We start from the raw sequence: 22924 nt of genomic DNA on the forward strand, positions 1-22924 counted from the left end.
GGGACAAAAGTCCTACAGTGCCGCTTCACCTAAAGCCTGATGCACGCTTCCCGTTCCTCTTGCCCAGCAGCCGCAACGCCTCCTAATGAGCTGAGGTGTGTACAGAAAAGAATTTGCATATTCCCAGACAGACGCATGGGAACTGTCCACCTTTTTGATTTTCTGTGCTTTGAGCAGAGACTCTGAAATTTGGGCCTGCTTCCCTCACCGGCCTGGTTCTTGTCCTCTTTCTTAGATTTTGAAAATACCTCTCAGGTCCTCACCCTCGCAATGACGGGGTCTTTGATGTGGTGCCACTTACCCCCAGAGAGCCATATTCTAACTTACTCTGGTTTTCTCTTCAAAATGAAAAAATCTTTCGCCTTTTACTAAAGATTTCCGTGGAGAGGAACATTTACGAGTTTATTCAATTTTTTTAAGCCTTACCACCGGTGAGGCTGTTTATCTTGTGTTTAAAAGAAAAGCATTAGAAATTGGTGAATATATCTGCGAGTTGTCTGCTGGTGTTTTTTGGGGACATGAGCTTAGGTGTTTTATTCCTGAACTCTCTGCTTGCTCATTTGCATAGACAGAGTGCAGGAGAGGTGCATCATGGGAAAGAGCTTGTGCAGTGCATGAGATTGCTTTTCGTGACTATCTTGGAATTTCACGATAGCAGGCAGTATGTTTTCTCCTCTCTTAATATTCCTGCTGTCAGAGGCCAGACGTCACCCTCTTTTTTCAAGGTGGCACCTAGACTCACGCTGTGCTTTTCATAGGGCTTGCCCGTTATTTGTGCACGTTAGAGGTGCCCCATAGAGGTTGGCCAATCCTGAGTCGGTGCCCTGAGAGGGTGGCCAATCCTGAGTCAGATTCCTCTCAGGTACACTTGAAGCGGCACGCCAGTCCTGTTTCATGTGCCTCTAGCCTAGACAGATATATACTTCTATATTCAGGTTTAATGAAAGTACGTACGAAAAAGGGACTTAAAGTGCATGGCTATGTGCAGAGCACAGTGGTGGCTCACAGCCTATCGATTGGAAGGATGGTGTGGAAAGCGTAAAATCGCTGGGGGACAAAAGTCCTACAGTGTCACTTCACCTAAAGCCTGATGCACGCTTCCCGTTCCCCTTGCCCAGCAGCCGCAACGCCTCCTAATGAGCTGAGGTGTGTACAGAAAAGAATTTGCATATTTCCAGACAGACGCATGGGAACTGTCCACCTTTTTGATTTTCTGTGCTTTGAGCAGAGACTCTGAAAATTGGGCCTGCTTCCCTCACTGGCCTGGTTCTTGTCCTCTTTCTTAGAGCCTAAAAATACCTCTCAGGTCCTCACCCTCGCAATGACGGGGTCTTTGATGTGGTGCCACTTACCCCCAGAGAGCCATATTCTAACTTACTCTGGTTTCTCTTCAAAACGAAAAAATCTTTCGCCTTTTACTAAAGATTTCCGTGGAGAGGAACATTTACGAGTTTATTCAATTTTTTTAAGCCTTACCACAGGTGAGGCTGTTTATCGTGTGTCTAAAAGAAAAGCATTAGAAATTGGTGAATATATCTGCGAGTTGTCTGCTGCTGTTTTTTGGGGACATGAGCTTAGGTGTTTTATTCCTGAACTCTCTGCTTGCTCATTTGCATCGACAGAGTGCAGGAGAGGTGCATCATGGGAAAGAGCTTGTGCAGTGCATGAGATTGCTTTTCGTGACTATCTTGGAATTTCACGATAGCAGGCAGTATGTTTTCTCCTCTCTTAATATTCCTGCTGTCAGAGGCCAGACGTCACCCTCCTTTTTCAAGGTGGCACCTAGACTCACGCTGTGCTTTTCATAGGGCTTGCCCGTTATTTGTGCACGTTAGAGGTGCCCCATAGAGGTTGGCCAATCCTGAGTCGGTGCCCTGAGAGGGTGGCCAATCCTGAGTCAGATTCCTCTCAGGTACACTTGAAGCCGCACGCCAGTCCTGTTTCATGTGCCTCTAGCCTAGACAGATATATACTTCTATATTCAGGTTTAATGAAAGTACGTGCGAAAAAGGGACTTAAAGTGCATGGCTATGTGCAGAGCACAGTGGTGGCTCACAGCCTAACGATTGGAAGGATGGTGTGGAAAGCGTAAAATCGCTGGGGTACAAAAGTCCTACAGTGCCACTTCACCTAAAGCCTGATGCACGCTTCCCGTTCCCCTTGCCCAGCAGCCGCAACGCCTCCTAATGAGCTGAGGTGTGTACAGAAAAGAATTTGCATATTCCCAGACAGACGCATGGGAACTGTCCACCTTTTTGATTTTCTGTGCTTTGAGCAGAGACTCTGAAATTTGGGCCTGCTTCCCTCACCGGCCTGGTTCTTGTCCTCTTTCTTAGATTTTGAAAATACCTCTCAGGTCCTCACCCTCGCAATGACGGGGTCTTTGATGTGGTGCCACTTACCCCCAGAGAGCCATATTCTAACTTACTCTGGTTTCTCTTCAAAACGAAAAAATCTTTCGCCTTTTACTAAAGATTTCCGTGGAGAGGAATATTTACGAGTTTATTCAATTTTTTTAAGCCTTACCACCGGTGAGGCTGTTTATCTTGTGTTTAAAAGAAAAGCATTAGAAATTGGTGAATATATCTGCGAGTTGTCTGCTGCTGTTTTTTGGGGACATGAGCTTAGGTGTTTTATTCCTGAACTCTCTGCTTGCTCATTTGCATAGACAGAGTGCAGGAGAGGTGCATCATGGGAAAGAGCTTGTGCAGTGCATGAGATTGCTTTTCGTGACTATCTTGGAATTTCACGATAGCAGGCAGTATGTTTTCTCCTCTCTTAATATTCCTGCTGTCAGAGGCCAGACGTCACCCTCCTTTTTCAAGGTGGCACCTAGACTCACGCTGTGCTTTTCATAGGGCTTGCCCATTATTTGTGCCCGTTAGAGGTGCCCCATAGAGGTTGGCCAATCCTGAGTCGGTGCCCTGAGAGGGTGGCCAATCCTGAGTCAGATTCCTCTCAGGTACACTTGAAGCGGCACGCCAGTCCTGTTTCATGTGCCTCTAGCCTAGACAGATATATACTTCTATATTCAGGTTTAATGAAAGTACGTGCGAAAAAGGGACTTAAAGTGCATGGCTATGTGCAGAGCACAGTGGTGGCTCACAGCCTAACGATTGGAAGGATGGTGTGGAAAGCGTAAAATCGCTGGGGGACAAAAGTCCTACAGTGCCACTTCACCTAAAGCCTGATGCACGCTTCCCGTTCCCCTTGCCCAGCAGCCGCAATGCCTCCTAATGAGCTGAGGTGTGTACAGAAAAGAATTTGCATATTCCCAGACAGACGCATGGGAACTGTCCACCTTTTTGATTTTCTGTGCTTTGAGCAGAGACTCTGAAATTTGGGCCTGCTTCCCTCACCGGCCTGGTTCTTGTCCTCTTTCTTAGATTTTGAAAATACCTCTCAGGTCCTCACCCTCGCAATGACGGGGTCTTTGATGTGGTGCCACTTACCCCCAGAGAGCCATATTCTAACTTACTCTGGTTTCTCTTCAAAACGAAAAAATCTTTCGCCTTTTACTAAAGATTTCCGTGGAGAGGAACATTTATGAGTTTATTCAATTTTTTTAAGCCTTACCACAGGTGAGGCTGTTTATCGTGTGTTTAAAAGAAAAGCATTAGAAATTGGTGAATATATCTGCGAGTTGTCTGCTGCTGTTTTTTGGGGACATGAGCTTAGGTGTTTTATTCCTGAACTCTCTGCTTGCTCATTTGCATCGACAGAGTGCAGGAGAGGTGCATCATGGGAAAGAGCTTGTGCCGTGCATGAGATTGCTTTTCGTGACTATCTTGGAATTTCACGATAGCAGGCAGTATGTTTTCTCCTCTCTTAATATTCCTGCTGTCAGAGGCCAGACGTCACCCTCCTTTTTCAAGGTGGCACCTAGACTCACGCTGTGCTTTTCATAGGGCTTGCCCGTTATTTGTGCACGTTAGAGGTGCCCCATAGAGGTTGGCCAATCCTGAGTCGGTGCCCTGAGAGGGTGGCCAATCCTGAGTCAGATTCCTCTCAGGTACACTTGAAGCGGCACGCCAGTCCTGTTTTATGTGCCTCTAGCCTAGACAGATATATACTTCTATATTCAGGTTTAATGAAAGTACGTGCGAAAAAGGGACTTAAAGTGCATGGCTATGTGCAGAGCACAGTGGTGGCTCACAGCCTATCGATTGGAAGGATGGTGTGGAAAGCGTAAAATCGCTGGGGGACAAAAGTCCTACAGTGTCACTTCACCTAAAGCCTGATGCACGCTTCCCGTTCCCCTTGCCCAGCAGCCGCAACGCCTCCTAATGAGCTGAGGTGTGTACAGAAAAGAATTTGCATATTTCCAGACAGACGCATGGGAACTGTCCACCTTTTTGATTTTCTGTGCTTTGAGCAGAGACTCTGAAAATTGGGCCTGCTTCCCTCACTGGCCTGGTTCTTGTCCTCTTTCTTAGAGCCTAAAAATACCTCTCAGGTCCTCACCCTCGCAATGACGGGGTCTTTGATGTGGTGCCACTTACCCCCAGAGAGCCATATTCTAACTTACTCTGGTTTCTCTTCAAAACGAAAAAATCTTTCGCCTTTTACTAAAGATTTCCGTGGAGAGGAACATTTACGAGTTTATTCAACTTTTTTTAAGCCTTACCACAGGTGAGGCTGTTTATCGTGTGTTTAAAAGAAAAGCATTAGAAATTGGTGAATATATCTGCGAGTTGTCTGCTGCTGTTTTTTGGGGACATGAGCTTAGGTGTTTTATTCCTGAACTCTCTGCTTGCTCATTTGCATCGACAGAGTGCAGGAGAGGTGCATCATGGGAAAGAGCTTGTGCAGTGCATGAGATTGCTTTTCGTGACTATCTTGGAATTTCACGATAGCAGGCAGTATGTTTTCTCCTCTCTTAATATTCCTGCTGTCAGAGGTCAGACGTCACCCTCCTTTTTCAAGGTGGCACCTAGACTCACGCTGTGCTTTTCATAGGGCTTGCCCGTTATTTGTGCACGTTAGAGGTGCCCCATAGAGGTTGGCCAATCCTGAGTCGGTGCCCTGAGAGGGTGGCCAATCCTGAGTCAGATTCCTCTCAGGTACACTTGAAGCGGCACGCCAGTCCTGTTTCATGTGCCTCTAGCCTAGACAGATATATACTTCTATATTCAGGTTTAATGAAAGTACGTGCGAAAAAGGGACTTAAAGTGCATGGCTATGTGCAGAGCACAGTGGTGGCTCACAGCCTAACGATTGGAAGGATGGTGTGGAAAGCGTAAAATCGCTGGGGGACAAAAGTCCTACAGTGCCACTTCACCTAAAGCCTGATGCACGCTTCCCGTTCCCCTTGCCCAGCAGCCGCAACGCCTCCTAATGAGCTGAGGTGTGTACAGAAAAGAATTTGCATATTCCCAGACAGACGCATGGGAACTGTCCACCTTTTTGATTTTCTGTGCTTTGAGCAGAGACTCTGAAATTTGGGCCTGCTTCCCTCACCGGCCTGGTTCTTGTCCTCTTTCTTAGATTTTGAAAATACCTCTCAGGTCCTCACCCTCGCAATGACGGGGTCTTTGATGTGGTGCTACTTACCCCCAGAGAGCCATATTCTAACTTACTTTGGTTTTCTCTTCAAAACGAGAAAATTTTTTCGCCTTTTACTAAAGATTTCTGTGGAGAGGAACATTTACGAGTTTATTCAATTTTTTTAAGCCTTACCACCGGTGAGGCTGTTTATCTTGTGTTTAAAAGAAAAGCATTAGAAATTGGTGAATATATCTGCGAGTTGTCTGCTGCTGTTTTTTGGGGACATGAGCTTAGGTGTTTTATTCCTGAACTCTCTGCTTGCTCATTTGCATAGACAGAGTGCAGGAGAGGTGCATCATGGGAAAGAGCTTGTGCAGTGCATGAGATTGCTTTTCGTGACTATCTTGGAATTTCACGATAGCAGGCAGTATGTTTTCTCCTCTCTTAATATTCCTGCTGTCAGAGGCCAGACGTCACCCTCCTTTTTCAAGGTGGCACCTAGACTCACGCTGTGCTTTTCATAGGGCTTGCCCGTTATTTGTGCACGTTAGAGGTGCCCCATAGAGGTTGGCCAATCCTGAGTCGGTGCCCTGAGAGGGTGGCCAATCCTGAGTCAGATTCCTCTCAGGTACACTTGAAGCCGCACGCCAGTACTGTTTCATGTGCCTCTAGCCTAGACAGATATATACTTCTATATTCAGGTTTAATGAAAGTACGTGCGAAAAAGGGACTTAAAGTGCATGGCTATGTGCAGAGCACAGTGGTGGCTCACAGCCTAACGATTGGAAGGATGGTGTGGAAAGCGTAAAATCGCTGGGGTACAAAAGTCCTACAGTGCCACTTCACCTAAAGCCTGATGCACGCTTCCCGTTCCCCTTGCCCAGCAGCCGCAACGCCTCCTAATGAGCTGAGGTGTGTACAGAAAAGAATTTGCATATTCCCAGACAGACGCATGGGAACTGTCCACCTTTTTGATTTTCTGTGCTTTGAGCAGAGACTCTGAAATTTGGGCCTGCTTCCCTCACCGGCCTGGTTCTTGCCCTCTTTCTTAGATTTTGAAAATACCTCTCAGGTCCTCACCCTCGCAATGACGGGGTCTTTGATGTGGTGCCACTTACCCCCAGAGAGCCATATTCTAACTTACTCTGGTTTCTCTTCAAAACGAAAAAATCTTTCGCCTTTTACTAAAGATTTCCGTGGAGAGGAATATTTACGAGTTTATTCAACTTTTTTAAGCCTTACCACCGGTGAGGCTGTTTATCTTGTGTTTAAAAGAAAAGCATTAGAAATTGGTGAATATATCTGCGAGTTGTCTGCTGCTGTTTTTTGGGGACATGAGCTTAGGTGTTTTATTCCTGAACTCTCTGCTTGCTCATTTGCATAGACAGAGTGCAGGAGAGGTGCATCATGGGAAAGAGCTTGTGCAGTGCATGAGATTGCTTTTCGTGACTATCTTGGAATTTCACGATAGCAGGCAGTATGTTTTCTCCTCTCTTAATATTCCTGCTGTCAGAGGCCAGACGTCACCCTCCTTTTTCAAGGTGGCACCTAGACTCACGCTGTGCTTTTCATAGGGCTTGCCCATTATTTGTGCCCGTTAGAGGTGCCCCATAGAGGTTGGCCAATCCTGAGTCGGTGCCCTGAGAGGGTGGCCAATCCTGAGTCAGATTCCTCTCAGGTACACTTGAAGCGGCACGCCAGTCCTGTTTCATGTGCCTCTAGCCTAGACAGATATATACTTCTATATTCAGGTTTAATGAAAGTACGTGCGAAAAAGGGACTTAAAGTGCATGGCTATGTGCAGAGCACAGTGGTGGCTCACAGCCTAACGATTGGAAGGATGGTGTGGAAAGCGTAAAATCGCTGGGGGACAAAAGTCCTACAGTGCCACTTCACCTAAAGCCTGATGCACGCTTCCCGTTCCCCTTGCCCAGCAGCCGCAATGCCTCCTAATGAGCTGAGGTGTGTACAGAAAAGAATTTGCATATTCCCAGACAGACGCATGGGAACTGTCCACCTTTTTAATTTTCTGTGCTTTGAGCAGAGACTCTGAAATTTGGGCCTGCTTCCCTCACCGGCCTGGTTCTTGTCCTCTTTCTTAGATTTTGAAAATACCTCTCAGGTCCTCACCCTCGCAATGACGGGGTCTTTGATGTGGTGCCACTTACCCCCAGAGAGCCATATTCTAACTTACTCTGGTTTCTCTTCAAAACGAAAAAATCTTTCGCCTTTTACTAAAGATTTCCGTGGAGAGGAACATTTACGAGTTTATTCAATTTTTTTAAGCCTTACCACAGGTGAGGCTGTTTATTGTGTGTTTAAAAGAAAAGCATTAGAAATTGGTGAATATATCTGCGAGTTGTCTGCTGCTGTTTTTTGGGGACATGAGCTTAGGTGTTTTATTCCTGAACTCTCTGCTTGCTCATTTGCATCGACAGAGTGCAGGAGAGGTGCATCATGGGAAAGAGCTTGTGCAGTGCATGAGATTGCTTTTCGTGACTATCTTGGAATTTCACGATAGCAGGCAGTATGTTTTCTCCTCTCTTAATATTCCTGCTGTCAGAGGCCAGACGTCACCCTCCTTTTTCAAGGTGGCACCTAGACTCACGCTGTGCTTTTCATAGGGCTTGCCCGTTATTTGTGCACGTTAGAGGTGCCCCATAGAGGTTGGCCAATCCTGAGTCGGTGCCCTGAGAGGGTGGCCAATCCTGAGTCAGATTCCTCTCAGGTACACTTGAAGCGGCACGCCAGTCCTGTTTCATGTGCCTCTAGCCTAGACAGATATATACTTCTATATTCAGGTTTAATGAAAGTACGTGCGAAAAAGGGACTTAAAGTGCATGGCTATGTGCAGAGCACAGTGGTGGCTCACAGCCTATCGATTGGAAGGATGGTGTGGAAAGCGTAAAATCGCTGGGGGACAAAAGTCCTACAGTGTCACTTCACCTAAAGCCTGATGCACGCTTCCCGTTCCCCTTGCCCAGCAGCCGCAACGCCTCCTAATGAGCTGAGGTGTGTACAGAAAAGAATTTGCATATTTCCAGACAGACGCATGGGAACTGTCCACCTTTTTGATTTTCTGTGCTTTGAGCAGAGACTCTGAAAATTGGGCCTGCTTCCCTCACTGGCCTGGTTCTTGTCCTCTTTCTTAGAGCCTAAAAATACCTCTCAGGTCCTCACCCTCGCAATGACGGGGTCTTTGATGTGGTGCCACTTACCCCCAGAGAGCCATATTCTAACTTACTCTGGTTTCTCTTCAAAACGAAAAAATCTTTCGCCTTTTACTAAAGATTTCCGTGGAGAGGAACATTTACGAGTTTATTCAACTTTTTTTAAGCCTTACCACAGGTGAGGCTGTTTATCGTGTGTTTAAAAGAAAAGCATTAGAAATTGGTGAATATATCTGCGAGTTGTCTGCTGCTGTTTTTTGGGGACATGAGCTTAGGTGTTTTATTCCTGAACTCTCTGCTTGCTCATTTGCATCGACAGAGTGCAGGAGAGGTGCATCATGGGAAAGAGCTTGTGCAGTGCATGAGATTGCTTTTCGTGACTATCTTGGAATTTCACGATAGCAGGCAGTATGTTTTCTCCTCTCTTAATATTCCTGCTGTCAGAGGCCAGACGTCACCCTCCTTTTTCAAGGTGGCACCTAGACTCACGCTGTGCTTTTCATAGGGCTTGCCCGTTATTTGTGCACGTTAGAGGTGCCCCATAGAGGTTGGCCAATCCTGAGTCGGTGCCCTGAGAGGGTGGCCAATCCTGAGTCAGATTCCTCTCAGGTACACTTGAAGCCGCACGCCAGTCCTGTTTCATGTGCCTCTAGCCTAGACAGATATATACTTCTATATTCAGGTTTAATGAAAGTACGTGCGAAAAAGGGACTTAAAGTGCATGGCTATGTGCAGAGCACAGTGGTGGCTCACAGCCTAACGATTGGAAGGATGGTGTGGAAAGCGTAAAATCGCTGGGGTACAAAAGTCCTACAGTGCCACTTCACCTAAAGCCTGATGCACGCTTCCCGTTCCCCTTGCCCAGCAGCCGCAACGCCTCCTAATGAGCTGAGGTGTGTACAGAAAAGAATTTGCATATTCCCAGACAGACGCATGGGAACTGTCCACCTTTTTGATTTTCTGTGCTTTGAGCAGAGACTCTGAAATTTGGGCCTGCTTCCCTCACCGGCCTGGTTCTTGTCCTCTTTCTTAGATTTTGAAAATACCTCTCAGGTCCTCACCCTCGCAATGACGGGGTCTTTGATGTGGTGCCACTTACCCCCAGAGAGCCATATTCTAACTTACTCTGGTTTCTCTTCAAAACGAAAAAATCTTTCGCCTTTTACTAAAGATTTCCGTGGAGAGGAATATTTACGAGTTTATTCAATTTTTTTAAGCCTTACCACCGGTGAGGCTGTTTATCTTGTGTTTAAAAGAAAAGCATTAGAAATTGGTGAATATATCTGCGAGTTGTCTGCTGCTGTTTTTTGGGGACATGAGCTTAGGTGTTTTATTCCTGAACTCTCTGCTTGCTCATTTGCATAGACAGAGTGCAGGAGAGGTGCATCATGGGAAAGAGCTTGTGCAGTGCATGAGATTGCTTTTCGTGACTATCTTGGAATTTCACGATAGCAGGCGGTATGTTTTCTCCTCTCTTAATATTCCTGCTGTCAGAGGCCAGACGTCACCCTCCTTTTTCAAGGTGGCACCTAGACTCACGCTGTGCTTTTCATAGGGCTTGCCCATTATTTGTGCCCGTTAGAGGTGCCCCATAGAGGTTGGCCAATCCTGAGTCGGTGCCCTGAGAGGGTGGCCAATCCTGAGTCAGATTCCTCTCAGGTACACTTGAAGCGGCACGCCAGTCCTGTTTCATGTGCCTCTAGCCTAGACAGATATATACTTCTATATTCAGGTTTAATGAAAGTACGTGCGAAAAAGGGACTTAAAGTGCATGGCTATGTGCAGAGCACAGTGGTGGCTCACAGCCTAACGATTGGAAGGATGGTGTGGAAAGCGTAAAATCGCTGGGGGACAAAAGTCCTACAGTGCCACTTCACCTAAAGCCTGATGCACGCTTCCCGTTCCCCTTGCCCAGCAGCCGCAATGCCTCCTAATGAGCTGAGGTGTGTACAGAAAAGAATTTGCATATTCCCAGACAGACGCATGGGAACTGTCCACCTTTTTGATTTTCTGTGCTTTGAGCAGAGACTCTGAAATTTGGGCCTGCTTCCCTCACCGGCCTGGTTCTTGTCCTCTTTCTTAGATTTTGAAAATACCTCTCAGGTCCTCACCCTCGCAATGACGGGGTCTTTGATGTGGTGCCACTTACCCCCAGAGAGCCATATTCTAACTTACTCTGGTTTCTCTTCAAAACGAAAAAATCTTTCGCCTTTTACTAAAGATTTCCGTGGAGAGGAACATTTACGAGTTTATTCAATTTTTTTAAGCCTTACCACAGGTGAGGCTGTTTATCGTGTGTTTAAAAGAAAAGCATTAGAAATTGGTGAATATCTCTGCGAGTTGTCTGCTGCTGTTTTTTGGGGACATGAGCTTAGGTGTTTTATTCCTGAACTCTCTGCTGGCTCATTTGCATCGACAGAGTGCAGGAGAGGTGCATCATGGGAAAGAGCTTGTGCAGTGCATGAGATTGCTTTTCGTGACTATCTTGGAATTTCACGATAGCAGGCAGTATGTTTTCTCCTCTCTTAATATTCCTGCTGTCAGAGGCCAGACGTCACCCTCCTTTTTCAAGGTGGCACCTAGACTCACGCTGTGCTTTTCATAGGGCTTGCCCGTTATTTGTGCACGTTAGAGGTGCCCCATAGAGGTTGGCCAATCCTGAGTCGGTGCCCTGAGAGGGTGGCCAATCCTGAGTCAGATTCCTCTCAGGTATACTTGAAGCGGCACGCCAGTCCTGTTTCATGTGCCTCTAGCCTAGACAGATATATACTTCTATATTCAGGTTTAATGAAAGTACGTGCGAAAAAGGGACTTAAAGTGCATGGCTATGTGCAGAGCACAGTGGTGGCTCACAGCCTATCGATTGGAAGGATGGTGTGGAAAGCGTAAAATCGCTGGGGGACAAAAGTCCTACAGTGTCACTTCACCTAAAGCCTGATGCACGCTTCCCGTTCCCCTTGCCCAGCAGCCGCAACGCCTCCTAATGAGCTGAGGTGTGTACAGAAAAGAATTTGCATATTTCCAGACAGACGCATGGGAACTGTCCACCTTTTTGATTTTCTGTGCTTTGAGCAGAGACTCTGAAAATTGGGCCTGCTTCCCTCACTGGCCTGGTTCTTGTCCTCTTTCTTAGAGCCTAAAAATACCTCTCAGGTCCTCACCCTCGCAATGACGGGGTCTTTGATGTGGTGCCACTTACCCCCAGAGAGCCATATTCTAACTTACTCTGGTTTCTCTTCAAAACGAAAAAATCTTTCGCCTTTTACTAAAGATTTCCGTGGAGAGGAACATTTACGAGTTTATTCAACTTTTTTTAAGCCTTACCACAGGTGAGGCTGTTTATCGTGTGTTTAAAAGAAAAGCATTAGAAATTGGTGAATATATCTGCGAGTTGTCTGCTGCTGTTTTTTGGGGACATGAGCTTGGGTGTTTTATTCCTGAACTCTCTGCTTGCTCATTTGCATCGACAGAGTGCAGGAGAGGTGCATCATGGGAAAGAGCTTGTGCAGTGCATGAGATTGCTTTTCGTGACTATCTTGGAATTTCACGATAGCAGGCAGTATGTTTTCTCCTCTCTTAATATTCCTGCTGTCACAGGCCAGACGTCACCCTCCTTTTTCAAGGTGGCACCTAGACTCACGCTGTGCTTTTCATAGGGCTTGCCCGTTATTTGTGCACGTTAGAGGTGCCCCATAGAGGTTGGCCAATCCTGAGTCGGTGCCCTGAGAGGGTGGCCAATCCTGAGTCAGATTCCTCTCAGGTACACTTGAAGCGGCACGCCAGTCCTGTTTCATGTGCCTCTAGCCTAGACAGATATATACTTCTATATTCAGGTTTAATGAAAGTACGTGCGAAAAAGGGACTTAAAGTGCATGGCTATGTGCAGAGCACAGTGGTGGCTCACAGCCTAACGATTGGAAGGATGGTGTGGAAAGCGTAAAATCGCTGGGGGACAAAAGTCCTACAGTGCCACTTCACCTAAAGCCTGATGCACGCTTCCCGTTCCCCTTGCCCAGCAGCCGCAATGCCTCCTAATGAGCTGAGGTGTGTACAGAAAAGAATTTGCATATTCCCAGACAGACGCATGGGAACTGTCCACCTTTTTGATTTTCTGTGCTTTGAGCAGAGACTCTGAAATTTGGGCCTGCTTCCCTCACCGGCCTGGTTCTTGTCCTCTTTCTTAGATTTTGAAAATACCTCTCAGGTCCTCACCCTCGCAATGACGGGGTCTTTGATATGGTGCCACTTACCCCCAGAGAGCCATATTCTAACTTACTCTGGTTTCTCTTCAAAACGAAAAAATCTTTCGCCTTTTACTAAAGATTTCCGTGGAGAGGAACATTTACGAGTTTATTCAATTTTTTTAAGCCTTACCACAGGTGAGGCTGTTTATCGTGTGTTTAAAAGAAAAGCATTAGAAATTGGTGAATATATCTGCGAGTTGTCTGCTGCTGTTTTTTGGGGACATGAGCTTAGGTGTTTTATTCCTGAACTCTCTGCTTGCTCATTTGCATCGACAGAGTGCAGGAGAGGTGCATCATGGGAAAGAGCTTGTGCAGTGCATGAGATTGCTTTTCGTGACTATCTTGGAATTTCACGATAGCAGGCAGTATGTTTTCTCCTCTCTTAATATTCCTGCTGTCAGAGGCCAGACGTCACCCTCCTTTTTCAAGGTGGCACCTAGACTCACGCTGTGCTTTTCATAGGGCTTGCCCGTTATTTGTGCACGTTAGAGGTGCCCCATAGAGGTTGGCCAATCCTGAGTCGGTGCCCTGAGAGGGTGGCCAATCCTGAGTCAGATTCCTCTCAGGTACACTTGAAGCGGCACGCCAGTCCTGTTTCATGTGCCTCTAGCCTAGACAGATATATACTTCTATATTCAGGTTTAATGAAAGTACGTACGAAAAAGGGACTTAAAGTGCATGGCTATGTGCAGAGCACAGTGGTGGCTCACAGCCTATCGATTGGAAGGATGGTGTGGAAAGCGTAAAATCGCTGGGGGACAAAAGTCCTACAGTGTCACTTCACCTAAAGCCTGATGCACGCTTCCCGTTCCCCTTGCCCAGCAGCCGCAACGCCTCCTAATGAGCTGAGGTGTGTACAGAAAAGAATTTGCATATTTCCAGACAGACGCATGGGAACTGTCCACCTTTTTGATTTTCTGTGCTTTGAGCAGAGACTCTGAAAATTGGGCCTGCTTCCCTCACTGGCCTGGTTCTTGTCCTCTTTCTTAGAGCCTAAAAATACCTCTCAGGTCCTCACCCTCGCAATGACGGGGTCTTTGATGTGGTGCTACTTACCCCCAGAGAGCCATATTCTAACTTACTTTGGTTTTCTCTTCAAAACGAGAAAAATCTTTCGCCTTTTACTAAAGATTTCCGTGGAGAGGAACATTTACGAGTTTATTCAATTTTTTTAAGCCTTACCACCGGTGAGGCTGTTTATCTTGTGTTTAAAAGAAAAGCATTAGAAATTGGTGAATATATCTGCGAGTTGTCTGCTGCTGTTTTTTGGGGACATGAGCTTAGGTGTTTTATTCCTGAACTCTCTGCTTGCTCATTTGCATAGACAGAGTGCAGGAGAGGTGCATCATGGGAAAGAGCTTGTGCAGTGCATGAGATTGCTTTTCGTGACTATCTTGGAATTTCACGATAGCAGGCAGTATGTTTTCTCCTCTCTTAATATTCCTGCTGTCAGAGGCCAGACGTCACCCTCCTTTTTCAAGGTGGCACCTAGACTCACGCTGTGCTTTTCATAGGGCTTGCCCGTTATTTGTGCACGTTAGAGGTGCCCCATAGAGGTTGGCCAATCCTGAGTCGGTGCCCTGAGAGGGTGGCCAATCCTGAGTCAGATTCCTCTCAGGTACACTTGAAGCGGCACGCCAGTCCTGTTTCATGTGCCTCTAGCCTAGACAGATATATACTTCTATATTCAGGTTTAATGAAAGTACGTGCGAAAAAGGGACTTAAAGTGCATGGCTATGTGCAGAGCACAGTGGTGGCTCACAGCCTAACGATTGGAAGGATGGTGTGGAAAGCGTAAAATCGCTGGGGGACAAAAGTCCTACAGTGCCACTTCACCTAAAGCCTGATGCACGCTTCCCGTTCCCCTTGCCCAGCAGCCGCAACGCCTCCTAATGAGCTGAGGTGTGTACAGAAAAGAATTTGCATATTCCCAGACAGACGCATGGGAACTGTCCACCTTTTTGATTTTCTGTGCTTTGAGCAGAGACTCTGAAATTTGGGCCTGCTTCCCTCACCGGCCTGGTTCTTGTCCTCTTTCTTAGATTTTGAAAATACCTCTCAGGTCCTCACCCTCGCAATGACGGGGTCTTTGATGTGGTGCTACTTACCCCCAGAGAGCCATATTCTAACTTACTTTGGTTTTCTCTTCAAAACGAGAAAAATCTTTCGCCTTTTACTAAAGATTTCCGTGGAGAGGAACATTTACGAGTTTATTCAATTTTTTTAAGCCTTACCACCGGTGAGGCTGTTTATCTTGTGTTTAAAAGAAAAGCATTAGAAATTGGTGAATATATCTGCGAGTTGTCTGCTGCTGTTTTTTGGGGACATGAGCTTAGGTGTTTTATTCCTGAACTCTCTGCTTGCTCATTTGCATAGACAGAGTGCAGGAGAGGTGCATCATGGGAAAGAGCTTGTGCAGTGCATGAGATTGCTTTTCCTGACTATCTTGGAATTTCACGATAGCAGGCAGTATGTTTTCTCCTCTCTTAATATTCCTGCTGTCAGAGGCCAGACGTCACCCTCCTTTTTCAAGGTGGCACCTAGACTCACGCTGTGCTTTTCATAGGGCTTGCCCGTTATTTGTGCACGTTAGAGGTGCCCCATAGAGGTTGGCCAATCCTGAGTCGGTGCCCTGAGAGGGTGGCCAATCCTGAGTCAGATTCCTCTCAGGTACACTTGAAGCGGCACGCCAGTCCTGTTTCATGTGCCTCTAGCCTAGACAGATATATACTTCTATATTCAGGTTTAATGAAAGTACGTGCGAAAAAGGGACTTAAAGTGCATGGCTATGTGCAGAGCACAGTGGTGGCTCACAGCCTAACGATTGGAAGGATGGTGTGGAAAGCGTAAAATCGCTGGGGGACAAAAGTCCTACAGTGCCACTTCACCTAAAGCCTGATGCACGCTTCCCGTTCCCCTTGCCCAGCAGCCGCAATGCCTCCTAATGAGCTGAGGTGTGTACAGAAAAGAATTTGCATATTCCCAGACAGACGCATGGGAACTGTCCACCTTTTTGATTTTCTGTGCTTTGAGCAGAGACTCTGAAATTTGGGCCTGCTTCCCTCACCGGCCTGGTTCTTGTCCTCTTTCTTAGATTTTGAAAATACCTCTCAGGTCCTCACCCTCGCAATGACGGGGTCTTTGATGTGGTGCCACTCACCCCCAGAGAGCCATATTCTAACTTACTCTGGTTTCTCTTCAAAACGAAAAAATCTTTCGCCTTTTACTAAAGATTTCCGTGGAGAGGAACATTTACGAGTTTATTCAATTTTTTTAAGCCTTACCACAGGTGAGGCTGTTTATCGTGTGTTTAAAAGAAAAGCATTAGAAATTGGTGAATATATCTGCGAGTTGTCTGCTGCTGTTTTTTGGGGACATGAGCTTAGGTGTTTTATTCCTGAACTCTCTGCTTGCTCATTTGCATCGACAGAGTGCAGGAGAGGTGCATCATGGGAAAGAGCTTGTGCAGTGCATGAGATTGCTTTTCGTGACTATCTTGGAATTTCACGATAGCAGGCAGTATGTTTTCTCCTCTCTTAATATTCCTGCTGTCAGAGGCCAGACGTCACCCTCCTTTTTCAAGGTGGCACCTAGACTCACGCTGTGCTTTTCATAGGGCTTGCCCGTTATTTGTGCACGTTAGAGGTGCCCCATAGAGGTTGGCCAATCCTGAGTCGGTGCCCTGAGAGGGTGGCCAATCCTGAGTCAGATTCCTCTCAGGTACACTTGAAGCGGCACGCCAGTCCTGTTTCATGTGCCTCTAGCCTAGACAGATATATACTTCTATATTCAGGTTTAATGAAAGTACGTGCGAAAAAGGGACTTAAAGTGCATGGCTATGTGCAGAGCACAGTGGTGGCTCACAGCCTATCGATTGGAAGGATGGTGTGGAAAGCGTAAAATCGCTGGGGGACAAAAGTCCTACAGTGTCACTTCACCTAAAGCCTGATGCACGCTTCCCGTTCCCCTTGCCCAGCAGCCGCAACGCCTCCTAATGAGCTGAGGTGTGTACAGAAAAGAATTTGCATATTTCCAGACAGACGCATGGGAACTGTCCACCTTTTTGATTTTCTGTGCTTTGAGCAGAGACTCTGAAATTTGGGCCTGCTTCCCTCACCGGCCTGGTTCTTGTCCTCTTTCTTAGATTTTGAAAATACCTCTCAGGTCCTCACCCTCGCAATGACGGGGTCTTTGATGTGGTGCCACTTACCCCCAGAGAGCCATATTCTAACTTACTCTGGTTTCTCTTCAAAACGAAAAAATCTTTCGCCTTTTACTAAAGATTTCCGTGGAGAGGAACATTTACGAGTTTATTCAATTTTTTTAAGCCTTACCACCGGTGAGGCTGTTTATCTTGTGTTTAAAAGAAAAGCATTAGAAATTGGTGAATATATCTGCGAGTTGTCTGCTGCTGTTTTTTGGGGACATGAGCTTAGGTGTTTTATTCCTGAACTCTCTGCTTGCTCATTTGCATAGACAGAGTGCAGGAGAGGTGCATCATGGGAAAGAGCTTGTGCAGTGCATGAGATTGCTTTTCCTGACTATCTTGGAATTTCACGATAGCAGGCAGTATGTTTTCTCCTCTCTTAATATTCCTGCTGTCAGAGGCCAGACGTCACCCTCCTTTTTCAAGGTGGCACCTAGACTCACGCTGTGCTTTTCATAGGGCTTGCCCGTTATTTGTGCACGTTAGAGGTGCCCCATAGAGGTTGGCCAATCCTGAGTCGGTGCCCTGAGAGGGTGGCCAATCCTGAGTCAGATTCCTCTCAGGTACACTTGAAGCGGCACGCCAGTCCTGTTTCATGTGCCTCTAGCCTAGACAGATATATACTTCTATATTCAGGTTTAATGAAAGTACGTGCGAAAAAGGGACTTAAAGTGCATGGCTATGTGCAGAGCACAGTGGTGGCTCACAGCCTAACGATTGGAAGGATGGTGTGGAAAGCGTAAAATCGCTGGGGTACAAAAGTCCTACAGTGCCACTTCACCTAAAGCCTGATGCACGCTTCCCGTTCCCCTTGCCCAGCAGCCGCAACGCCTCCTAATGAGCTGAGGTGTGTACAGAAAAGAATTTGCATATTCCCAGACAGACGCATGGGAACTGTCCACCTTTTTGATTTTCTGTGCTTTGAGCAGAGACTCTGAAATTTGGGCCTGCTTCCCTCACCGGCCTGGTTCTTGTCCTCTTTCTTAGATTTTGAAAATACCTCTCAGGTCCTCACCCTCGCAATGACGGGGTCTTTGATGTGGTGCCACTTACCCCCAGAGAGCCATATTCTAACTTACTCTGGTTTCTCTTCAAAACGAAAAAATCTTTCGCCTTTTACTAAAGATTTCCGTGGAGAGGAATATTTACGAGTTTATTCAATTTTTTTAAGCCTTACCACCGGTGAGGCTGTTTATCTTGTGTTTAAAAGAAAAGCATTAGAAATTGGTGAATATATCTGCGAGTTGTCTGCTGCTGTTTTTTGGGGACATGAGCTTAGGTGTTTTATTCCTGAACTCTCTGCTTGCTCATTTGCATAGACAGAGTGCAGGAGAGGTGCATCATGGGAAAGAGCTTGTGCAGTGCATGAGATTGCTTTTCGTGACTATCTTGGAATTTCACGATAGCAGGCAGTATGTTTTCTCCTCTCTTAATATTCCTGCTGTCAGAGGCCAGACGTCACCCTCCTTTTTCAAGGTGGCACCTAGACTCACGCTGTGCTTTTCATAGGGCTTGCCCATTATTTGTGCCCGTTAGAGGTGCCCCATAGAGGTTGGCCAATCCTGAGTCGGTGCCCTGAGAGGGTGGCCAATCCTGAGTCAGATTCCTCTCAGGTACACTTGAAGCGGCACGCCAGTCCTGTTTCATGTGCCTCTAGCCTAGACAGATATATACTTCTATATTCAGGTTTAAAGAAAGTACGTGCGAAAAAGGGACTTAAAGTGCATGGCTATGTGCAGAGCACAGTGGTGGCTCACAGCCTAACGATTGGAAGGATGGTGTGGAAAGCGTAAAATCGCTGGGGGACAAAAGTCCTACAGTGCCACTTCACCTAAAGCCTGATGCACGCTTCCCGTTCCCCTTGCCCAGCAGCCGCAATGCCTCCTAATGAGCTGAGGTGTGTACAGAAAAGAATTTGCATATTCCCAGACAGACGCATGGGAACTGTCCACCTTTTTGATTTTCTGTGCTTTGAGCAGAGACTCTGAAATTTGGGCCTGCTTCCCTCACCGGCCTGGTTCTTGTCCTCTTTCTTAGATTTTGAAAACACCTCTCAGGTCCTCACCCTCGCAATGACGGGGTCTTTGATGTGGTGCCACTCACCCCCAGAGAGCCATATTCTAACTTACTCTGGTTTCTCTTCAAAACGAAAAAATCTTTCGCCTTTTACTAAAGATTTCCGTGGAGAGGAACATTTACAAGTTTATTCAATTTTTTTAAGCCTTACCACAGGTGAGGCTGTTTATCGTGTGTTTAAAAGAAAAGCATTAGAAATTGGTGAATATATCTGCGAGTTGTCTGCTGCTGTTTTTTGGGGACATGAGCTTAGGTGTTTTATTCCTGAACTCTCTGCTTGCTCATTTGCATCGACAGAGTGCAGGAGAGGTGCATCATGGGAAAGAGCTTGTGCAGTGCATGAGATTGCTTTTCGTGACTATCTTGGAATTTCACGATAGCAGGCAGTATGTTTTCTCCTCTTTTAATATTCCTGCTGTCAGAGGCCAGACGTCACCCTCCTTTTTCAAGGTGGCACCTAGACTCACGCTGTGCTTTTCATAGGGCTTGCCCGTTATTTGTGCCCGTTAGAGGTGCCCCATAGAGGTTGGCCAATCCTGAGTCGGTGCCCTGAGAGGGTGGCCAATCCTGAGTCAGATTCCTCTCAGGTACACTTGAAGCGGCACGCCAGTCCTGTTTCATGTGCCTCTAGCCTAGACAGAGATATACTTCTATATTCAGGTTTAATGAAAGTACGTGCGAAAAAGGGACTTAAAGTGCATGGCTATGTGCAGAGCACAGTGGTGGCTCACAGCCTATCGATTGGAAGGATGGTGTGGAAAGCGTAAAATCGCTGGGGGACAAAAGTCCTACAGTGTCACTTCACCTAAAGCCTGATGCACGCTTCCCGTTCCCCTTGCCCAGCAGCCGCAACGCCTCCTAATGAGCTGAGGTGTGTACAGAAAAGAATTTGCATATTTCCAGACAGACGCATGGGAACTGTCCACCTTTTTGATTTTCTGTGCTTTGAGCAGAGACTCTGAAAATTGGGCCTGCTTCCCTCACTGGCCTGGTTCTTGTCCTCTTTCTTAGAGCCTAAAAATACCTCTCAGGTCCTCACCCTCGCAATGACGGGGTCTTTGATGTGGTGCCACTTACCCCCATAGAGCCATATTCTAACTTACTCTGGTTTCTCTTCAAAATGAAAAAATCTTTCGCTTTTTACTAAAGATTTCCGTGGATAGGAACATTTACGAGTTTATTCAATTTTTTTAAGCCTTACCACAGGTGAGGCTGTTTATTGTGTGTTTAAAAGAAAAGCATTAGAAATTGGTGAATATATCTGCGAGTTGTCTGCTGCTGTTTTTTGGGGACATGAGCTTAGGTGTTTTATTCCTGAACTCTCTGCTTGCTCATTTGCATCGACAGAGTGCAGGAGAGGTGCATCATGGGACAGAGCTTGTGCAGTGCATGAGATTGCTTTTCGTGACTATCTTGGAATTTCACGATAGCAGGCAGTATGTTTTCTCCTCTCTTAATATTCCTGCTGTCAGAGGCCAGACGTCACCCTCCTTTTTCAAGGTGGCACCTAGACTCACGCTGTGCTTTTCATAGGGCTTGCCCGTTATTTGTGCACGTTAGAGGTGCCCCATAGAGGTTGGCCAATCCTGAGTCGGTGCCCTGAGAGGGTGGCCAATCCTGAGTCAGATTCCTCTCAGGTACACTTGAAGCGGCACGCCAGTCCTGTTTCATGTCCCTCTAGCCTAGACAGATATATACTTCTATATTCAGGTTTAATGAAAGTACGTGCGAAAAAGGGACTTAAAGTGCATGGCTATGTGCAGAGCACAGTGGTGGCTCACAGCCTAACGATTGGAAGGATGGTGTGGAAAGCGTAAAATCGCTGGGGTACAAAAGTCCTACAGTGCCACTTCACCTAAAGCCTGATGCACGCTTCCCGTTCCCCTTGCCCAGCAGCCGCAACGCCTCCTAATGAGCTGAGGTGTGTACAGAAAAGAATTTGCATATTCCCAGACAGACGCATGGGAACTGTCCACCTTTTTGATTTTCTGTGCTTTGAGCAGAGACTCTGAAATTTGGGCCTGCTTCCCTCACCGGCCTGGTTCTTGTCCTCTTTCTTAGATTTTGAAAATACCTCTCAGGTCCTCACCCTCGCAATGACGGGGTCTTTGATGTGGTGCCACTTACCCCCAGAGAGCCATATTCTAACTTACTCTGGTTTCTCTTCAAAACGAAAAAATCTTTCGCCTTTTACTAAAGATTTCCGTGGAGAGGAACATTTACGAGTTTATTCAATTTTTTTAAGCCTTATCACCGGTGAGGCTGTTTATTTTGTGTTTAAAAGAAAAGCATTAGAAATTGGTGAATATATCTGCGAGTTGTCTGCTGCTGTTTTTTGGGGACATGAGCTTAGATGTTTTATTCCTGAACTCTCTGCTTGCTCATTTGTATAGTTAGAGTGCAGGAGAGGTGCATCATGGGAAAGAGCTTGTGCAGTGCATGAGATTGCTTTTCGTGACTATCTTGGAATTTCACGATAGCAGGCAGTATGTTTTCTCCTCTCTTAATATTCCTGCTGTCAGAGGCCAGACGTCACCCTCCTTTTTCAAGGTGGCACCTAGACTCACGCTGTGCTTTTCATAGGGCTTGCCCGTTATTTGTGCACGTTAGAGGTGCCCCATAGAGGTTGGCCAATCCTGAGTCGGTGCCCTGAGAGGGTGGCCAATCCTGAGTCAGATTCCTCTCAGGTACACTTGAAGCGGCACGCCAGTCCTGTTTCATGTGCCTCTAGCCTAGACAGAGATATACTTCTATATTCAGGTTTAATGAAAGTACGTGCGAAAAAGGGACTTAAAGTGCATGGCTATGTGCAGAGCACAGTGGTGGCTCACAGCCTATCGATTGGAAGGATGGAGTGGAAAGCGTAAAATCGCTGGGGGACAAAAGTCCTACAGTGTCACTTCACCTAAAGCCTGATGCACGCTTCCCGTTCCCCTTGCCCAGCAGCCGCAACGCCTCCTAATGAGCTGAGGTGTGTACAGAAAAGAATTTGCATATTTCCAGACAGACGCATGGGAACTGTCCACCTTTTTGATTTTCTGTGCTTTGAGCAGAGACTCTGAAATTTGGGCCTGCTTCCCTCACCGGCCTGGTTCTTGTCCTCTTTCTTAGATTTTGAAAATACCTCTCAGGTCCTCACCCTCGCAATGACGGGGTCTTTGATGTGGTGCCACTTACCCCCAGAGAGCCATATTCTAACTTACTCTGGTTTCTCTTCAAAACGAAAAAATCTTTCGTCTTTTACTAAAGATTTCCGTGGAGAGGAACATTTACGAGTTTATTCAATTTTTTTAAGCCTTACCACCGGTGAGGCTGTTTATCTTGTGGTTAAAAGAAAAGCATTAGAAATTGGTGAATATATCTGCGAGTTGTCTGCTGCTGTTTTTTGGGGACATGAGCTTAGGTGTTTTATTCCTGAACTCTCTGCTTGCTCATTTGCATAGACAGAGTGCAGGAGAGGTGCATCATGGGAAAGAGCTTGTGCAGTGCATGAGATTGCTTTTCCTGACTATCTTGGAATTTCACGATAGCAGGCAGTATGTTTTCTCCTCTCTTAATATTCCTGCTGTCAGAGGCCAGACGTCACCCTCCTTTTTCAAGGTGGCACCTAGACTCACGCTGTGCTTTTCATAGGGCTTGCCCGTTATTTGTGCACGTTAGAGGTGCCCCATAGAGGTTGGCCAATCCTGAGTCGGTGCCCTGAGAGGGTGGCCAATCCTGAGTCAGATTCCTCTCAGGTA

The 22924-nt window shown here is 46.5% G+C and overlaps 22 non-coding genes across 22 annotated transcripts; all 22 read left to right on the top strand.

Moving 5' to 3' along the window:
* The first annotated feature begins 323 nt into the window (after positions 1-323).
* On the top strand, positions 324-439 carry LOC144800866 (U5 spliceosomal RNA). The gene has a single exon (XR_013604748.1). It is a non-coding gene; the product is annotated as a U5 spliceosomal RNA (small nuclear RNA).
* Positions 440-1374: 935 nt separating this feature from the next.
* Positions 1375-1489, top strand: LOC144801493 (U5 spliceosomal RNA). Its single transcript, XR_013605300.1, has one exon. It is a non-coding gene; the product is annotated as a U5 spliceosomal RNA (small nuclear RNA).
* A 935-nt stretch (positions 1490-2424) lies between these two features.
* LOC144800496 (U5 spliceosomal RNA) lies at positions 2425-2539 on the top strand. Its single transcript, XR_013604393.1, has one exon. It is a non-coding gene; the product is annotated as a U5 spliceosomal RNA (small nuclear RNA).
* A 935-nt stretch (positions 2540-3474) lies between these two features.
* Positions 3475-3589, top strand: LOC144800506 (U5 spliceosomal RNA). The gene has a single exon (XR_013604402.1). It is a non-coding gene; the product is annotated as a U5 spliceosomal RNA (small nuclear RNA).
* A 935-nt stretch (positions 3590-4524) lies between these two features.
* On the top strand, positions 4525-4640 carry LOC144801121 (U5 spliceosomal RNA). Its single transcript, XR_013604996.1, has one exon. It is a non-coding gene; the product is annotated as a U5 spliceosomal RNA (small nuclear RNA).
* A 935-nt stretch (positions 4641-5575) lies between these two features.
* Positions 5576-5692, top strand: LOC144801089 (U5 spliceosomal RNA). The gene has a single exon (XR_013604965.1). It is a non-coding gene; the product is annotated as a U5 spliceosomal RNA (small nuclear RNA).
* Positions 5693-6627: 935 nt separating this feature from the next.
* LOC144800766 (U5 spliceosomal RNA) lies at positions 6628-6742 on the top strand. Its single transcript, XR_013604652.1, has one exon. It is a non-coding gene; the product is annotated as a U5 spliceosomal RNA (small nuclear RNA).
* Positions 6743-7677: 935 nt separating this feature from the next.
* Positions 7678-7792, top strand: LOC144801494 (U5 spliceosomal RNA). The gene has a single exon (XR_013605301.1). It is a non-coding gene; the product is annotated as a U5 spliceosomal RNA (small nuclear RNA).
* Positions 7793-8727: 935 nt separating this feature from the next.
* LOC144801134 (U5 spliceosomal RNA) lies at positions 8728-8843 on the top strand. Its single transcript, XR_013605005.1, has one exon. It is a non-coding gene; the product is annotated as a U5 spliceosomal RNA (small nuclear RNA).
* Positions 8844-9778: 935 nt separating this feature from the next.
* Positions 9779-9893, top strand: LOC144800497 (U5 spliceosomal RNA). The gene has a single exon (XR_013604394.1). It is a non-coding gene; the product is annotated as a U5 spliceosomal RNA (small nuclear RNA).
* A 935-nt stretch (positions 9894-10828) lies between these two features.
* On the top strand, positions 10829-10943 carry LOC144801495 (U5 spliceosomal RNA). Its single transcript, XR_013605302.1, has one exon. It is a non-coding gene; the product is annotated as a U5 spliceosomal RNA (small nuclear RNA).
* Positions 10944-11878: 935 nt separating this feature from the next.
* Positions 11879-11994, top strand: LOC144801145 (U5 spliceosomal RNA). The gene has a single exon (XR_013605016.1). It is a non-coding gene; the product is annotated as a U5 spliceosomal RNA (small nuclear RNA).
* Positions 11995-12929: 935 nt separating this feature from the next.
* On the top strand, positions 12930-13044 carry LOC144801496 (U5 spliceosomal RNA). Its single transcript, XR_013605303.1, has one exon. It is a non-coding gene; the product is annotated as a U5 spliceosomal RNA (small nuclear RNA).
* Positions 13045-13979: 935 nt separating this feature from the next.
* On the top strand, positions 13980-14096 carry LOC144801052 (U5 spliceosomal RNA). The gene has a single exon (XR_013604928.1). It is a non-coding gene; the product is annotated as a U5 spliceosomal RNA (small nuclear RNA).
* A 935-nt stretch (positions 14097-15031) lies between these two features.
* On the top strand, positions 15032-15148 carry LOC144801053 (U5 spliceosomal RNA). The gene has a single exon (XR_013604929.1). It is a non-coding gene; the product is annotated as a U5 spliceosomal RNA (small nuclear RNA).
* Positions 15149-16083: 935 nt separating this feature from the next.
* On the top strand, positions 16084-16198 carry LOC144801497 (U5 spliceosomal RNA). Its single transcript, XR_013605304.1, has one exon. It is a non-coding gene; the product is annotated as a U5 spliceosomal RNA (small nuclear RNA).
* Positions 16199-17133: 935 nt separating this feature from the next.
* LOC144800094 (U5 spliceosomal RNA) lies at positions 17134-17248 on the top strand. Its single transcript, XR_013604012.1, has one exon. It is a non-coding gene; the product is annotated as a U5 spliceosomal RNA (small nuclear RNA).
* Positions 17249-18183: 935 nt separating this feature from the next.
* LOC144800498 (U5 spliceosomal RNA) lies at positions 18184-18298 on the top strand. Its single transcript, XR_013604395.1, has one exon. It is a non-coding gene; the product is annotated as a U5 spliceosomal RNA (small nuclear RNA).
* A 935-nt stretch (positions 18299-19233) lies between these two features.
* On the top strand, positions 19234-19348 carry LOC144800716 (U5 spliceosomal RNA). Its single transcript, XR_013604603.1, has one exon. It is a non-coding gene; the product is annotated as a U5 spliceosomal RNA (small nuclear RNA).
* Positions 19349-20283: 935 nt separating this feature from the next.
* On the top strand, positions 20284-20398 carry LOC144800982 (U5 spliceosomal RNA). The gene has a single exon (XR_013604860.1). It is a non-coding gene; the product is annotated as a U5 spliceosomal RNA (small nuclear RNA).
* Positions 20399-21333: 935 nt separating this feature from the next.
* LOC144800850 (U5 spliceosomal RNA) lies at positions 21334-21448 on the top strand. Its single transcript, XR_013604733.1, has one exon. It is a non-coding gene; the product is annotated as a U5 spliceosomal RNA (small nuclear RNA).
* Positions 21449-22383: 935 nt separating this feature from the next.
* On the top strand, positions 22384-22498 carry LOC144800678 (U5 spliceosomal RNA). The gene has a single exon (XR_013604567.1). It is a non-coding gene; the product is annotated as a U5 spliceosomal RNA (small nuclear RNA).
* The last annotated feature ends 426 nt before the right edge of the window (positions 22499-22924 follow it).

This window comes from Lissotriton helveticus, chromosome 12, assembly GCF_964261635.1.
Source record: "Lissotriton helveticus chromosome 12, aLisHel1.1, whole genome shotgun sequence".
NCBI classification, from domain to species: domain Eukaryota; kingdom Metazoa; phylum Chordata; class Amphibia; order Caudata; family Salamandridae; genus Lissotriton; species Lissotriton helveticus.